A 16,363-nucleotide genomic window follows, 5' to 3' on the forward strand; every position below is an offset into this window, starting at 1 on the left:
AATCTGTCTGTAGATTTTTTTTTAAAAAAAATTAAGCTTAATTAGAGATATTTTCTATGGTTAAAAACCTAGTATTTATCATTTGTTTGACTAATAAAGATAAAACCATCTTCAAAACCACTCCAAACCACGGACAAGGAGGTAATTTGAACGGTTTGAGAGTTCAAGCAAGTAAAATGTCTTATTTTGAAGTTAGATGAAGAAAATCAAACTAAGGAGACGTTCAGGGAGACTTTTTCCAACTCAGAATTACAGATCCCACATGGACACAAAACTGAGGCCCAAGAAAGAATAGAAGAAGATAACTTACGGGCTACTTTTAAAACAAAACTGTTGGTAGCTTGGTCAAACCCTATCTGTCACCTTCAAATTGTTTCAAAGAGGAAAAAATTCTCAGTTATTTTTCCCCTTTTCCAATTATTCAGCATATAACTGGCGCTGTAGTGGAAAGTCTAATAAAATACAGCCCAATCATGCGACATAATGTTCAGTGTCCATAGAGATCAAAGACATTTATTAGAGACTTCCGAATACAAAGTTTTTATTCTGGTCTGCCTATAAAAAATTTACACAGCATTTTGACAGAAGAATTTGCTATGCCACTTATATCATCGTTTTTTACATGTCAAGAAATATACAGAATTGAGAGAGAAAAAAGGATCTACAAACTGACATGGCTACAGCCTACAAGGTACAGACGGAATAAATTATGAATGCTAAGTTAACAGGTTGTAAAATCTACTATTCAAATTCTTCTATCTTGGAGATTTGGTCGAAATGCATCTTCCGCACAATATGAGCCTTGATATAGCGTGTGACCTTCGATTCCTGACCTTAATTGACGAGAGCTGCGGGGAAATAATTGAATTAGTGGGAGAAGGTAAAATCATCAAGCACAACTCTATTTTAAGCCAAGCAAGATTTCAAATGCTATGTTGCAATTGGCCAGAAACTCAGACTCTCCGGAACATTTTGACTACTAATGCTATCCTGACCTACCTATAAAACCTTCGACAACAACAACAACAAAGCTTTTTAAGTTCTAAACAAGTTGGAGTAGGCTAGAGTTGAAACCCAGCAGAAGCCAGAAGCCATCAAAGTTCAGACACGAGAATAGTTGTTTTCCAAGCACTCCTATCTAAGGCTAAGTCTTTAGGTATATTCCATCCTTTCAAGTCTCATTTTATTGCCTCTACCTAAGTCAACTTCGGTCTTCCTCTGTCCTCTCTTCACATTACTATCCTGACTTAGGATTCCACTACGCACCGGTGCCTCTGGAGGTCTCCATTGGACATGTCCAAACTATCTCAACCGGTGTTGGACAAGCTTTTCTTCAATTGGTGCTACCCCTAATCTATCACGTATATAATCGTTCCGAACTCGATCCCTTCTTGTATGACCGTAAATCCAACACAACATACGCATTTACGCGACACTTATCTGTTGAACATGTTGTCTTTTCATAGGCCAACATTCTGCACCATACAACATAGCAGGTCTAATCACCGTCCTATAAAACTTGCCTTTTAGCTTCTGTGGTACCCTTTTGTCACATAGGACACCAGATGTTTGGCGCCATCTCATCCACCCTACTTTGATTCTATGGCTAACATCTTCATCAATATCCCCGTCTCTATGTAGCATTGATCCTAAATATCGAAAGGTATCCTTCCTAGGCACTACTTGACCTTCCAAACTAATATCTTCCTCCTCCCGAGTAGTAGTGCCAAAGTCACATCTTATATACTCAGTTTTAGTTCTACTGAGTCTAAAACCTTCGGACTCCAAAGTCTCCCGCTATAACTCCAGTTTCTGATTCACTCATGTTCCGGCTTTCATCAACTAGCACTATATCTTCACTTGCTCCGTTGCAGCCACACAAAACCTCGAAAAGCTATTATAATTCTGACCACAATTTTGGCAAAATACCATCTATAAAATTGCCATCACCAGAGGAGTATACATAAACAGATGCTAATCTTCACTTGCTTACACTCTGCAGCCATATCATTGAGATGTAAAGTCCCACAAGGATGGCAGAAATCAATTTAGCATGCATGCAAGATGACACCAATTCTCTTCTCTTCAGAATCAAGAGTCCCAGAATGTTCCTCTCCCTTGGCACTTGGTAATCTGTTTAGAGGCATGGTAGTATGGTACTCTTCTACTTAAACAAATTCGTGACAAGACTAAGATCTATTTCTTTAAAGAGTCATTTTGACTAGAAATGACCGAACTAAGGATATATCAAATCCACGTACATGTTCAGGTGAAAGGAGACTATGGAACTATCCAGACTTTAAGTACCATCCAGTGAAAATACATGATTAACCATGGTCTGTTCGATACATCCACAATATTTTTCAGACAAGTTTCTTTTTTTAGAATATATGCAAACGAGTTGTCCCAAATTTTGTCAGACTAATATGCAAAATGAGTTGTCTCGATTTTTGCCAGACTAATACGTAAACGAGTCAGAGTCTCAGAGATGAAAATAGCTGATACAAGCTAAAATGAAAGTTTCGACCCAGTAACACTGAATTCATTGGGGTATCCACAGATTATGATATAATACCAAATATGAAAGATTACCTTCCGACGAGTCCTTGACGTTCTCCAACAAAGTAGACTCGATTTAGGCTCCAACCTCCTGCGTACAAATACTTTCCCGGTGAGAAACATGCAATACAAATGCACAACCTCAATTGACAAATGAGTCAAAACATGTCTGGTACAATGGTATGGAGTATTGACCCCTAAATGTTTAATGGTCCTTGTGATTTCAGGAAAATTATTATGAGACCGTTGGGTGTTGGCAGAACTTTTTTCATACGAGATTTATTTTATTTCTAATGTGAAAACACACAAGCAAGAGTTCTTATATAAAAGTTTGACTGAATTGATTGCAGGATAACAACACTTACAAATTCTCTTGCTCTAGCTTTTCAGCAATCGATATAGCTTTTCGTCTAGACCAGCCTCCTCGTTGAGAACAAGCTTCTGCCCTCCCAATAACATGAGCAAGAGATACCTTTCCTTTTACTATGCTGTTCTGTCGACGCTGTATGTTCCCATTTCTTCCTTTTCGATTAGTCACGCTCTCTTGGTTTGGTGATGACAAAGCTTCTTCCTCCCATACATTCTCCTTTCTTCTTTCATTTATGTCAAGAGCACCATTATTTGTTTGAGCATGCCAATGCATGTGAGAAGGTCCAACTTCAATTATTTCACCTTCTGTTAATATGTGGGGATCAGATTGCATCCATCTAGTCTTACTAGAGATAGCTCCCTTCACAACACTATCCTTTTTAAGCCTCGTAATTAGATTCTCACCTCCAGAAGAGAGTGGACTATGTTTAGTAAAGGTCCTCCTCAGTGTCGCATTGGAGGAGTCATTCTCAGGGTAAGGAGACATTGATGAAGCATGACCTGCTTTTGCGTCATTCTTTGATTCATATCGGATTTCAAGTATTATAGCAGAACGAAGAACAGACTCAAATGCCTGCAGAATCTGAGCTCTGTAGTTTTCGGCTTTGGACTTATTGATACGTGAGCTAAATATTAGTTGCACTGTTGGTGCTGTTGGAAGAAAGGAAGCTGATGTTAGAAAATGATCTGCTAGAAAGACAATCTAGCAACACTTTGCATCAAGTACTCAAGTGAAAGAGCACATAAAGTTGTACGGATTGAGATTGAGAACACCAATTAACCACTATCAGAGGCATTGCAGTTTAGAATATATGTGCAAAGCAACAACAGTAAAAAGTTAAAACAGTACAAATAGAATTTTATGAGCTTAGCTAGCTACATGCTTCTACATTGCTGCTTTCTTCCATACACTTTGACTTCAGCAGTAAAGTTATAATGTTTGTATTCCTACACTTAAAAAGGATGCCATAATGATAAACCCAATGATAGATATCCGATACTTTGTTCAGAGCCGAGATAAAAGCAAGAGTACTGCATCTTACTTCAGAAAAAATCCAAGAGTTACTAGAAACACCAATACCACTAACAAAAGCAAGCAAAAATTTGGTTAAAATGTCCTTTTATACTGTTTATACAAAATATTTCTAAACGAGCTTTTCCTCTCTGTTTTAAGTACTGAATCTCTTTTTTTTTTTGCGAATATTAAGCACTGAATTACGGAAATTTATTCTTGGACAAATTGTGATGATTGCAAAAACTGATATGGATGACAGATTGAGAACCTTACCTGTGCCTAGGCTGACAGAGTTTAGCCTGGCCTCTTTAGCCATCATTTTTCTCAATGTATCTGATTGGATACTCTCAAGCACAGCTTGCCAGATCATTTCATTTTCCTTTTTCTGTGTTTAGTTCCCTCATTTGCTCTGAGAGAACTGGTTGACAACACATGACCATTTTCTGTGTGTTCAACATTTCTCCTTTCCCCATAAGATGTGCCTGCCAGGTTACCTTTATGCTCAACTGCTGAGGCCCTCCCTATACCCCTATCAGGAAACGAACCAATCAGCACACCATGGTTCAAACTTGTACTAGTTGATGAACTAGGCAACAGGTACTGTTTATCAGGAGCAAGCTGAAGCAGAGCAGCTGTAAGCCAGGTTGTCTTGTCACTAGAAACCCTCAACTGCTTTTCAGCTTCAGATAGTGTTTTCAAGGCCTGGCGTAGTTTTTCCATATCTTCCTTTGACACTGGAAATCATGGCAAAAGAAAAGGAACTAGATTATGCCAATGCAGAATTTTATCGTAAGAGAACAGTGATGCTGGAAAACAATACGTTTTGAACTATACTGTGGCTAATGAACATTGCTTACAGGTAGGACATTTGAAGAACTTTCTCCTGGGCCTTTCTCGAGTAAATGCATAGGAACCAGCAAGAATATCAGTAATTATTGTGGCAAGCTGAGACATCAGTGCTAAAGGCTCAACACCGGTTTCTGTGATGTCTCGTAGTGTCTTCACTGTGTTCACCGTATCGGCAGATAGTGCCAAATCAAGCAAATCAACCAGTTTATCATCAGACACCAGGCCAACCTGTAAAACAAATGGGGAACTATTGTGTCAGAGTAGACCAGATGATGAAGAGAACTAAATGAAAACAGAGTTATGGTCCCTGACACAGGGATACAAAATCAGTTACTACCTTAGTTCAGCACAGAAATAAGAATACACCAGTAAGATAGTAGTGCTTGCAATTTGCATCTGTCCATACTTTAAAAGACGTTTGAATACTAGATATATGGGGAAACAAATTTGCACACTACTACCTATTTAATTAAATTATATGACATGTTTCAGCAGCACTAAAGTTATCAAGATCTTGACCGTAAAATCCTCCAGAAATTTATATTCAGCCATAGAAATTGCAGAGTAACGTGGGCAAAAAAAAAACATAGATGACAGTGACACTGTAATGCTTGTGAGATATCTTACCAATTCTTGGACAAGAGACAAGGAAATCCTTTGCCCCAGCAAACTGAGTTGATCAAGAGTCATCTCGGCATCCCTCAAAGATCCATCAGAACGGGATGCAATTAGCTTCAGTGCATCTTTATCAACATCTAGACTCTCGCTGGTGCAAATCCACTGCAATGTATTGACAATGTCGGACTCCCTCAGCTTTGGGAAAAAGAACTTCTGGCATCTCGACAGGATGATATGAGGAAGTTCAAGGTTTGAACTAACAAGGATAAACACAACACGACGGGGCGCCCGGTCCACAACTTTAGAGATAGCACTCCAAGTGTCAGTTGGCAGCGTATCACAGTCATCAAATATAAACACCCTGTAGTGTGATGGAGCTGGTGAAAGCATCACATTATCGAGGACGTCCACAATGCCATCCATGTCGATGTTGCCAACAGGCCCAATCTCCATCAGGCTCCTGCTCTTGCCAAGATTGTGAGCGATGCACGACGTGCAAGAGTCACAGGGCCTGGGGTGCTCAGAGGAGAGGCAATTGAGTGCCTTGGCAAAGACACGGGCGCATGAAGTCTTGCCCGTGCCGAGCGGCCCATAGAACACATACACCAAACCAATCTTCCTCCTCAGGATGGCGTTCGACAGCGCCTGCACCACCAAGCTCTGCCCAACAACGTCTTTGAACGTCTTTGGTGCGAATTTCTGTGTCAGGCTACGGTGACGCCCACGGCCATGCTGCGAGGCCTGTGACTTCTGCCCTGACTGAGACTCAGACAGCAGGTCGGAATCCATCTCGCTGGTCTGGTTAGAGAAAATCCCAAGCTCTCCAGAGTAGCTTCCAGAGATGGCGCCAATGCGGTTGCGAGCACCGGAGGTGGCAGCCTCAACCAGCAGGGGCAGCGCGTCCGAGTCCCAACTGGTCGACGAGGCCAACCTCTCGGACTTAACGGGGAAAAGGGGACGCGAGGCATTGACGCGGCCACCTGAGGCGGCGGCTTCTTCAGACTTCCGCCCCGCCGCCGACTTGGAGTCGGAGAGGCCGCACGAAAGGCTGCGGCCGGGCATGTCGAGGATGGACTTGCTGCGGTGGTGCAGACGCGACCAGTTCCACGGAATGCCACAGACGTTGCGCGAGTCCTGCGGCAAATGCTGCAGCAGCTCCTCCCCGCCGTCGTCGTCGTCGCCGCCGCCGTCGCCATGGAACAGGTATCTGTTGCCGCAGACGGCCTCCTGGGAGCTGGAGTTGACGGAGAGCGCGGCCGTGCGGTCCGGAGGCTTACTGACAGCGGTGGCGCGGCGGCCGGCCCGGCGTTTGAACCGGCGGGGCGGGCGTCGGCCGGGTTTCTGGTGGGGGTGGGGGTTCTCCGCGAGCTGGTCCAGGAGCGTCTTGAGCGCCCCGGCGCTGCGGCGGGACTTGGTGGCGGCGGGGAGATCGACTGCGTCGTCCTCGGTGTCGGCGTCGGGGTCGGCCGCCACCCTGGACGACTCGACGGAGCGGCGCGTGGACGGGTCCCGGAGCGATCGCGAGCACTGCAGCGCGATAAGGTCGCGCATCAGCGACGCGGACGCCACGGACGCCGGGCTCCGCCTCCGGCCCGACGACGACGCGCCTCCCGCTCCCGCTCCCCCGTGACCGTGCGCGTGCCCGTGGTGGTGTCGGAGGTGGATGCAGTTGGTGAGGTGCGCGTGGCCGCGGAGGTGGCCCCCGGCACCGCTCCCCGCCGCGGCACGGTCGGGCGCCGGCATTGCGGTGCGGCACGGCGCGTGTCTGTCTTCCCCAGTACCCACTGCCTTGCCCTTACTGACGCGCAAGGGGGGTGAGAAAAAGGACGGCCGCGTCCGCTAGGCCGCCGGTTGGCGTGTGTGTGATTATGGCGGTGTGGTTCGGAGATTTCGCCTTTTTCGTTGGATCCTGGAGGGTTTCACGGGAAGAGCGACGGAGGTAGGAGGAGGCAGGGCGAGTCAGCTGGGTGTGTGTGACGGGGTGGGTGGCGAGTGGCCTCCGGCCTCCGCCTCGTGCCGGGTGTGGGAGCGGGCGGTGATTTCGGAGCTCGCGCCCGAGGCGTCGGGGGCAGGGGAGTTCAGGAGGAAGCCAGAGCACGGCACGGGGCCACGAGGGCAATGGACCCTGGGGTCCGCGCATGTGCGGCGGGCATGGCGGCACGGCGCTACGGGCACCCAGCAGAGCCCAAAGCTATGCCCCGTCTCGTTCGGCATAACAAGCAGCTGGGGCCGGGAGCGTTTCACTGTTTCGCTTGCTGTTGGAGGCTGGAGCGCTGCTGGTGTGCAGTTCTCGCGTCGCCCGCGGAAGGCGGCAACAATAGTTGGTTGAGAAGGCTGGGTTTAGTTCGTGAATTTTGGGAATTTAGCTATGGTAGTATTTTCGTTTTTATTTGGTAATTAGTATTCAATCATAGACTAATTAGGCTTAAAACGTTCGTCTCGTAATTTTCAACCAAATTGTGCAATTATTTTTTTTCGTCTATATTTAATATTCCATACACGTATCGTAAGATTCGATGTGATGGCTACTGTAGCACTTTTTGAAAAACTTTTTAGAAACTAAACAAGCACAGAATGTGCCGTGGCCCGTGGCCTTTGGCTGCGGTCTACCGTCCGCGGACTCCAATGGAGTGGAGTAAACTATCCCTGGGTGCGCCATGGGCGTCGTCTCGCGTGCGTGCCCTTGGTTGATGCTCGCCGCGTGTCACCGGTCGTAATCCTCAGCTGGAGACAAATCACAGACGGCTCGGATGGCTCGGCTCCTTAGAGTCTGCTCTTCTCACGCACGACATGTTAACAGATCGCATCGAGGCCTAGCTAGTGTGGGCAGTTGCACGCCGTTGCCGTCGCTTCCGTCCAAAAGCAGCCTCCATGGCAGACGTTGGAGGCCAAGAAGATGTCGCAACTGTTGATCTGATGGCATCATCTTCTGTAATGGAGGCTCCATGTGTGGTACCAATTGACACCGTCGGTGGTAGTCATGGCTGTCGTGGAGAAGACGAAGATCACATAACACAGGTTGGGTATTTGTGGGGGTATGGTCCTCGGTACCCACAATACAAAGACATAGGCTACATCCAAAGGTAGCTCAGCCCACAAGACAAAAACTTATGGTGTACGGTGCTGCTCGGCGTATGCCGTAAGACATCAAGGGTGATATCCTGAAGATGCTACGAGATCTGTTAGGATATGCTCGATCCCGTGATTCCAGTAACCTATTATTAATTACCGATTATCTCCTAGATTTAACCGACTTATAACCCTATCCCCCGGCTATATAAGGCGGGTAGGGGCCCCTCAAAACACACACAATATCATACGATAGCCAATACAAACCAACAGACCACAGGAGTAGGGTATTACGTAGTGCTGACGGTCCGAACCTGTCTAACTCTTGTGTCTCTGTTGCCTTCTTGTTCTTGATTACATGCACCTCCGCCGATCAATCTACCTTCATGGGATACCCCTCGGAGGACTGTCGACGATATTCTATCAACCGTTGGCGCGTCAGGTAAGGGAGTGCGTGCTATTTCCATGATGAACAAGATGGTACACTTTTCAAGCTCTTCGCCCTCTCCAGGCCCGGCCAGATCTTTACGGTCGGATCGATCTCTTGGGTCATCAATGCTGACGGAGACAGAGAGATCTTCAAGTCGGTGCAGATTGATTCTGCGCCGACCACACCAACGCCTGCAACAGCAGATCCGATCTCGGAACCGCCTCTGAGGTCGTCTTCACCAACAACTCGCCGTCTGCTGCCCCGCTACTTGAGGAAGCAGGTCGGCAACGACGATCTGATCGCATCCATCGACTAGGTCGGCCAGAAGCTCGCTGACTACCTCTCCCTCACAGAATCAACTCTGACCACTCCGGTTTGGCACCGACCACCTTCTAGTTCCGATCTATCGGAAGCCGATCAGGAAACTCTAGGGGATATGGCCACCATCCATCAGGATGCCCTAAGGGACAATTTTGTCGACCAGATTGGAGACATCTATCCTCTCATCGATCCGATCGTCGACCAGCTCTCACCGACTATCAATATGCTACAAATCGGCCAACATCCCGAAGAATCCCTCCACACCATCCTAGAGAAAAATCCAGACTCTGAGTCCCAAGGCTCTACAAAGATTGTCGTCAAAACCACTGCCGTCCAACCTCCTTTTCCACCCTTCCGAGGCGGCAGGATTTTTAATGTCAACATCGACAGTCCTCCACATGATGGAGAAACCGACGAGGACTGCGCAGCTCGTGTCAATAGAAGCGCCAACCATGCGCAGCGCCAAGTGAATGAGGCCACCATTGTGTTAGCCGAGGCTGTTCGCAACGGAGAATAACTCAACTCGCAAGGGAGGCCACGCCCACTCCGCCGCAACCTCGACGACGAATTCATCCATGTTGACAGCCACGATGTCTACAAGACCCCAAGCGCCAACTTAGCCATGGCCGCTAATGAGCTTGCTCGGCTCAAAAAAAGGCCAGAGGTTGTCAAGGTCGCCAAAATGCTTAAAGCTGCGCACTGACAAGGACGGGTTGTGATGCTCATGTTCAGTTTAATATCAGCAGGGAGGGGATTTGGACAGTGCAAAAGGTCGCAGTAGCGCACAACCATTATCTTGCTAGTCCAAATAAGTCACACAAACTAAGGTCCCAATGATAGGTTATAAAGGCAGACAGGAAGTTAATTGGGTAGTTACGGAAAGCCAGAATGAAGCCAGCCCAAGTGTATGAATTCATGAAGGAGTTTTATGGAGGGGAAGACAAAATGCCTATGTCTAAGATAGATTGCAATAATGAGATTGGTCGTGAACGCAGACATTACTTAGAAGCCAATGATGCACAAACACTATCTAAATACCTGAGAAATAAACGGCTATAGGATCCTACATTTTTATGCAATTTAGGTAGACAAGGAGGATGGTCGTACTGCAAATTTCTTTTGGGCAGATGGTCAGTCTATCATGGATTACAAATGCTTTGGTGAAGCTGTGTCATTTGACACGACAATAAGTTTGAAATGCCTTTTGCTCCGATTCTTGGCACCAACCATCACAAGCAGACAATAATTTTTGGGTGTGCGCTTCTATTTAATGAAACTATTGAACCATTTGTTTGGCTTTTAAAAACCTTTCTAACAGCAATATCAGGAAAGCACCCAAGCACAATTTTCACTGATCAAGACGCAACTATGGCAAGCGTAATTGCTTATGTATTCCCAAATACAAGCCACCATCTTTGTTTGTGGAACATTTGCTTAAATGCTGCTAAACATCTTAGTCATGTAATTCATGAGTCGGATAACAAGTTTCTACTAGATTTCAAGAAATGTGTGTATGAAGATAGATAAGAGACATACTTCATAGAGAAATGGCATGAATTGTTGGTTAAATACAATCTTGAGAATAACTCATGGATGACAAGCCTGTATGCTTTGAGGGCAAAGTGGGCTGCCGTATACCGTGACTCTTTTATAGCAGACATGAACTCTATCCAAAGGAGCGAAGGTATGAATAATGTCTTCAAGAAAAGATTTCGTAGAAAACTCAGTCTTTCTGAACTCCTTGTAGAATGTGAGAAGGCTGCAGTTAGTCTCCGTGCAAATGAGTTGGATGCTGATTTTAAGTCATGTCAAAAGAACCTAGTTACCTACATTCCAAATCTACCTATGTTGAATACTACAGCTGAATCATATACAAGAAGAATGTATTTAGAGTTTGAGGAAGAGTTTAAAAAACAATTTACATTGTCTTGTGAATTGTTGGAAGCTGTTGGGACAAACTTGACATTCTTTGTTAAGTATATGCAGTCTGATCGTGGAGCAACAGTAGTATTCAACAAAGATGATTTCAGCATTACATGCTCTTGCCGGATGTTTGAATCCATAGGTATGTAATACTATTACATTTCAATCTTCACATTGTAGCCTATAATTGAAATTGTTCAAATTGGCAACTATATCGTACAGGTATATTGTGCAAGCATGCTCTTAGAGTCTTCAATACGAATGGAGTATACAATTTGCCATCATAATATATACTGCCTAGATGGACAAAATATGTGAAAAGTGGTTTTTATATTGAGAAACAAGGAACTGAGAAGGAAGATTTGAAAACATTGGCAGACATCTCTTGCAATGAAGTGTTTGTCATCAAAAGAACTTCTTGATAAATTACAGAAAGCCATACATAACTTGAACTTGGAAGCAGATACTTATCTAAGTGAGCTACATGAAAAATCAAACCAGGTTCCTCCAACTCTAAATGAATGTGCCTGACAACTATTAAATGGTGTAATATCATTTAAAATTTCTCAGGTAATAAAAGGTCCAAAGAATACACATTTAAAAAATGTTGTTGAAAAGAAGTCAAGGAAGAAGAAGAAGGGTGCTCAGTACAAAGGTAGTGATCTGTCCGCTACCATTTGCTTATGTCTATAATTTATTTTAAGTCTTCTATTATCTTATATATTTTATTGTAGGTGAAGATCTAAATAATGATGTCGGGTTCATAAACCCAGGGTTCCTAATAGGCCAGCTTCCTAGCAAATGCTCGGCTCGACAAATGGCATTACGAACGACGCGCAACTCCTGGGCTGGCCCATATACATAATGACAGGCCGAAAAGAGCGATCCAGTCTCCGACCGGAAGGCATGGCCAAGGAGGGGACAACGCTCGCTTCTGACTCCGACCCACTTCTCCGATCGGAAGGCCTGGTCAAGGATGGGATCAATGACGCTCGCTTGTGACTCCGACCTGCTTCTCTGGCCAAGAATACACTGAACCTTTGCTTATGGCTCTTCTCTGACTGGCGTGGTCGAAGCCAACTGGGAACGACCGACCGGGGACGCCCGCTCGGTGAGGACCCAAGAAATTAGGCGGAGTAGATAAGGTAAGGCGCTCAAGTCAACTGTAATACCGAGGACCATACCCTGCACACCTATAGGACGGTACTATCAGGCCATGCCAGAAGGGTACTTTGCAGCCTTCCAGACATGTCAGAACACAAATAGTGTTGTAGGCGCCGACATTTGTCCTACAGTATGGGAGGCGCTGACATTTGCCATACTAGAAGAATACGATGGAGCCTGCCACATGCATCTGGGCGTCAATAGTATTGTGGGCATCGACAAACTTTCTTGTACCCGACGACTTAGGCAACAAGACTAGGGCACACACACTCTCTCTCTCGAACTTATAAGTCTGTCCCCTTCATCTATAAAAGGAGATGCGCCCTCTCCCAATAAGGACGGTCACTCCGACTCTCTCTCTCTGCTAGCTTTAGACATTCTGAGCACTCAAACAGCTTCACGACTCTAGAACTCTAAAGCTACATAGAGCATATGTTCCAATACTTAGCGCACGTACGAGCTCCCATCACTCTCAACCCTTCAGTGTAGAGTCCGATCGGAACTATAACACCTCCCATCTTATTCCCACTCGTTTGTAACCCCCAAAGCAAACTTTGAGCACCTGGGCTCAGGAATAAAGTCGGGGATCGACTCAAACTGGACGTAGGACACGTTGCTTGAACTAGTATAAAACCTATGTCATTGAGTGCTAGGCCACATCCGATTACAACATACGGCAAGATGACAAATATTTACTTGTTGGTCACTTTTAGCATCGACAGTTGGCGCCGTCCGTTGGGAGGACACTGTATGTTCACGCTTTTGGTCATCGGATGGCCCACCTTTCCACCATCTTCGCCTTGACGGGCTCAAGCGATATGATTTGCTTTGGCTTGCTGGAGTTTCCAATGCTTCCACCTATTGGGATATGGGTTCCTCCCATCTTTGAGCCATCCTAGACCTTCCTCTTTGGAAGCCTACACTTTGTCGCCAACCAGCTCAGCGTGCTTCGCCTTCATGAGGAGGCACTTGTCCCAGGGCCGGTCGGAGGAGGAGTGCCCTCCATCGGCTTAGGACACCCTATGACCTCAACAATGAGACACCTGCGCTTCGCTTCGAGCCCACGCTAGGCTCAAACCCCACTGTGAGTAACATACATATTGTTCTTTACTCACTTTTTGATATCTTTCGCCGACTCTCTGAAGGGACCCCGTTGTCCCCACCGCAACCGCCATGCAACCAGTTCCCCTATGGCCTCGCGTCTCCCGTGGACACGAATGCACGGGGGCTCCGAAAGATGCGGACGTCGCCCCCTCTCACATCTGAATTCATGAGGATGGCAGGCTACACTCCTGCCTCTTTCAATGACCTCATGGATGACGAGGTTGATAGCGATGGCTCCAGCATCGATGATGTCATGGCACCTAGCCACCCTCTGACCTAGGAGTGCGCTATGGCGGATAGTCTAGGATAGCCACTGGTGGTTGCGGAGTCTCTACAGACTCACACCCCTTCGGACCCTCATGCAGAGGCCCTCACGCACATGTAGGAGCATGGCGAGGAGTTACGACAAAGGCAGCAGAGCCAGCCACCACCTGCATCAGCATGCTCGGCATAGCATGCTGCACCATGCACATGTAACCTGGCGAGCGGCACCTAGGGTCATGCCCACAAGGTCTATCATAACATCATGGATGGGGGGAACGATCCCCCACAGTTCGCTTGGGTTGGCCAGAATATCATCACTGCGGCAATGCTTCTATGCGGCCTTGTAGAGCCTATCAACCCCTAGGAGTAGGTGATCCACCGGAACCTCCAGGCGCTAGTGGAAACCACCACCGTCCAACAAGCGGAGAGCTCCACGTCGCAACACCAACTCATGGCCTCTCTCCCCACCGGAGGAATGGGGGCTCACCAGTCGAATCACTCCATCCGCTCACCACTACAACCGTCGAGTGTGAAATAGGAGGATGCAGCTGCACCATGTCCTGACTCAGTGCCCGCTCCACACTGACCATCTATATGTGAACGCCTCGGACCGAACTGAGACACTCACAGCGTCACCAACAATCAGCATCAAGTCCAGCGTGATGATGACATCCATCAAGGGGCGGTGAGAGCAGGTAGCACGGGCCCTGGCTGGACCATCGAGGGGAGCGGGGAAATGCACCCTAGGCATGGTCATCGACCGGATGACCAGAGTCCTAGCTTAGACAGCCCAGGACCATGGGCCTTTGGTCGTCGCATCCAGAAAGCGTCGTTCGCACAGTGCTTTCGACCGCCTACCAACATCACCAAGTACACTAGGGAAATGAATCCTGGTATATGGCTCAAAGGCTTATAGCTCGCCTACCAAGCCGAAGGAGTGGATGATGACCACTTCATCATTCAATACCTCCCCATCTGCGTGGGGGAGCATGTTCAAGCATGGCTCGAATTCCTCCCACCCGACAACATCCGTGACTGGGCGGATCTCAAGAGGATCTTCATCAGGTTCCATAGGACGTATGTCCGCCCTAGGATTTTCTGGGACCTCAAGAGCTACTAGCAGGAGCCCAATGAGTCCCTACAAGATTACATCCATAGGTTCTTAAAATGATGCAACTCCCTTCCTAATATCATTGACGCGGATGTCATCAGCGCGTTCCTCTCCAGGAGAACCTATGAGTCCTTGATCCACAAGCTCAGCTGTCTGAAGCCCTGTACCACCCACGACCTGCTCGATGTCGCCAAGAGCCACACCTCCGATGAGGAGGCAGTTGAAGCGGTCTTTAGTGGAGGCCGGGACAAGGGCAAGGCCAAGCGTGAGGACCTAGATGAGGGCCCCTCCACACAAAGGGGCAAAAAGAACAAGAAGGATCGGCGCTGACTGGCCAACTTCGCTTTGGTCGCCATGGTCGATCGCATAGGCAAGTAGCCCCATCAGAGCTAGCCCAACTACTTTGACAAGCTCATAGAGAGTCCATGCACCAACCATGCCTACCTCGTCAAGCACCTCTACAAGGACTACGAACTCCTCAAGCACTTTCTGCGACAGGCCAGTAGACCAAAAGAAGGAAAGGGTAAGGAGGCAGCGGCCAAGAAAGGAGGCGTGTAGGCAAGGATGGGGACGACTTTCCCAACCCTGAGGAATGCCTCATGATCTTCGGGGGATCCGATACCATCTACTCTAAGCGCCAGCACAAAGTGCACTATAGAGAGGCATACGTCGCCGAAACGGTCATCCCCTATTTCCTTAGCTGGTCAAAATCTCCAGTCACTTTTGATAAGAGGGACCATCCTTCCCACGTTGCTAAACTGGGTCACTGCTCGCTCATCATTGACCCCATTGTCTGTAAGAAGCATCTCACCAAGGTTCTGATGGACGAAGGTAGCGGCCTCAACATCCTCTATGTGGACACCCTCGATGCCATCTGCATCCCCCGATCGGAGCTCCGCCCATTGGCTCCCTCTTCCATGGCATGATCCTAGGAACACAGGCATACCCACTAGGGCAGATCGACCTGCCCATCATGTTCGGTGACTGAGCCAACTTCTGCTCGAAGGTCCTCACCTTTGAGGTGGTGGACTTCCAAGGGTCCTACCATGCCATCTTGGGGCAGCCATGCTATGCAAAGCTCATGGTGATCCCCAACTACACCTATCTCAAGTTGAAGACACCAGGACCAAACAACGTCATCACTATGGGTAGCACCTTTTCACACGCCTACATGTGCAATTGTGAGCATTATGAGCTTGCCACTACCATCATCAACTCAGCCGAGCTCCCTTAGCTCAGAGAATCGTTGACTCCGGCAGTCCCGGACTGCAACAAGCCAACCTCCTCAACTGCCTTCCACCCACTCAAGGAAACTAAGGCGGTGGGGATTGGGACCCAGCTCCCAGCCAAATAGGAATGCGAGCTCACCAACTTTCTATGCGCCAATCACGATGTCTTCACATGGAAACCTTCTGACATGCCAGGAATACCATGGGAGGTCACGTTGCTTTGATGACAAGAGGCGTAGGGCCATAGGTGAGGAGGTTGCCGAACTCCTGGTAGCCTGATTCATCAAGGAGGTATACCACTCCGACTGGCTTGCCAATCCTGTTCTTATTAAAAAGAA

The 16,363-nt window shown here is 47.3% G+C and overlaps 1 pseudogene; it reads right to left on the minus strand.

Annotated features, from left to right (window-relative positions):
• Positions 1-505: 505 nt before the first annotated feature.
• Positions 506-7,685, minus strand: LOC136456493 (protein STICHEL-like 4; annotated as a pseudogene).
• Between the last annotated feature and the right edge of the window lie 8,678 nt (positions 7,686-16,363).

This window comes from Miscanthus floridulus, chromosome 6, assembly GCF_019320115.1.
Source record: "Miscanthus floridulus cultivar M001 chromosome 6, ASM1932011v1, whole genome shotgun sequence".
Taxonomy (NCBI): Eukaryota; Viridiplantae; Streptophyta; class Magnoliopsida; order Poales; family Poaceae; genus Miscanthus; species Miscanthus floridulus.